Source organism: Lactuca virosa, chromosome 5 (assembly GCF_052849685.1).
Source record: "Lactuca virosa cultivar CGN04683 chromosome 5, Lactuca_virosa_CGN04683_v6, whole genome shotgun sequence".
NCBI classification, from domain to species: domain Eukaryota; kingdom Viridiplantae; phylum Streptophyta; class Magnoliopsida; order Asterales; family Asteraceae; genus Lactuca; species Lactuca virosa.
In genome coordinates, this window is record NC_136430.1 from 375,837,117 (window position 1) to 375,839,086 (window position 1,970).

The window sequence follows — 1,970 nt, forward strand, 5'->3', positions numbered from 1 at the left end:
CAACAATCAATATTAATCCAAAAATCTTCCACCATAAAGATTTAATATTCAAATCAAGAACTAAAAACTTACAAGAGATAGATGAAGCAGTATCAGAAAAAGGCACTGGATGAATCCATTTTTCTAGGTTCATAAATAGTGGGGTGATTAAAGAATGTGAGTCACTCGAAATCCCATTATCCTAATTCAACAAATTCACAATCATAAGTCTCAAATCTCCATTAATCTTCAAAGAAAGTTATTGATCTTGTGGTATGACTGATATCAGTATATAATAATAATACATTACCTGTTGACCATAAGTGAGACGAGATGTAGGATATCTGGGTTGACTCCATATGCATCTGACAGAGGGGAAAAACCGGAAACATTTATTCCAATATTGAGGTGTGAAGAAAGCATTACCTCGGGAACTCTATAAGGGAGATCAAATTCTTTATCCAAGTCATCAAATTCATCTTATGATTTGTTAATGGAATCAATCTAGCACCAACATTGCTATATTTGCACTGGTTTACAAACTTCAACCCAGTTAGTAATATTTCTTGTAATTAGGTGTAAAATTCGTAATAAAGAGCAGGAATAGCTGTTAAACACTAACCAAAGATCAACTCCACCAAAAACCGTGTGCTTAAATTTCAAATGATTTGCAAATTTATAAAGTATAAAAAATTGTGACCGTAAATGTCTACCCCAAATTGAGCAGAAAGATTGATGATTTGTCAACCTAAATATACAATATATATATATATATATATATATATATATATATATATATATATATATATATATATATATATATATATATATATATATATATATATATATATATATATATATATATTGTACCATAGTGAACCCACCGCCCCTGAAATGCAGCTTTCCATAATCCCCTCAATGCTTCCTATGTCAACAATTTAACAGAAAGAGATGAGAATATCATCACTTCATTTTTTAGACTAAATCTTTGGTAGTTGAAATTCATGTGTACCTGATGTTCTGGAATTCAACTATCATATGCAATGTGTAATCTGTTTTGCAGCTTCATTAAGAAATCCTCCTGTCATGATCCAAGAAAAAAGTATCAGATTAACTAAACTTAAGTCATAACTAATTTCATATCAAACTGCAACATATTTGTAAACAGGGTCGACATAAGTAAAGGCATCAATTAAAGGGAAAAAACATAAATAGGGAGAATATGTGAAATCAAGTAATGACGGATGAAGAAGATGGTACATCCCTTATTCTGATAGGACTCGTCTGATATAGCCATACCTTTTTGTTCATTTGGTGTAACCTGTATATTTGAAAATATTCAGAGAGGGGTATTGGCAGCGTTACAGTCCTCTGTTTCTTTATAGTTCCCCATAGTTCCACCTGTAACCTTGTAACCTGTAGATGTGAGAAGAGTCGATATGTTTCAAGTTTTTCAAACCCCCTGTTACCCACTAAGTTCTTTAATGACAATATATGCACTCTGTGAAATCATACATAATTAAAACACATGGGTTGAAAACCATATCCCATGGCTAAAGTAAACATGGAACTGTAAAGCCAGAATAAGAATTGGTTTCTAAATCAGTAGCCTAGTTAAGGCATTTTCTCAAACTACTAATGTGCATTCAGAAATGTTAGATTACAATCTTAATCAGACATGGAAAAACTAATAGGCCATGACAATAACAACACAAACAATTGATACCAACACTGAACAAAAAAAATAGAACCTTTTGTAACACCATTTTAAATTACTGTTCCAATAAGCAACTGAAAAAATCAGAAGAATCAGAATCTACGACCACCTCCATTTTAAAGAACTGTTCCAACTATCGACTATTTTAAGAGCAAAAAACTGCTTATTACAGTTTTTTTTCTTACATTTTTGGCGTAGTTTCGATTATGGAGGTGGTCGTAGATTCTGATGGTGGCGGTGGGGCGATCGTCAGCTTTGTCTCCATCGGTGTGGT

The 1,970-nt window shown here is 32.4% G+C and overlaps 1 long non-coding RNA gene across 1 annotated transcript; it reads right to left on the reverse strand.

Moving 5' to 3' along the window:
• Nucleotides 1-842: 842 nt before the first annotated feature.
• LOC145114698 (uncharacterized) lies at nucleotides 843-1,523 on the reverse strand. The gene is made up of 3 exons (XR_013711165.1): nucleotides 1,279-1,523; nucleotides 992-1,060; nucleotides 843-904 (listed from the first exon to the last, which is right to left on the reverse strand). It is a non-coding gene; the product is annotated as an uncharacterized LOC145114698 (long non-coding RNA).
• Between the last annotated feature and the right edge of the window lie 447 nt (nucleotides 1,524-1,970).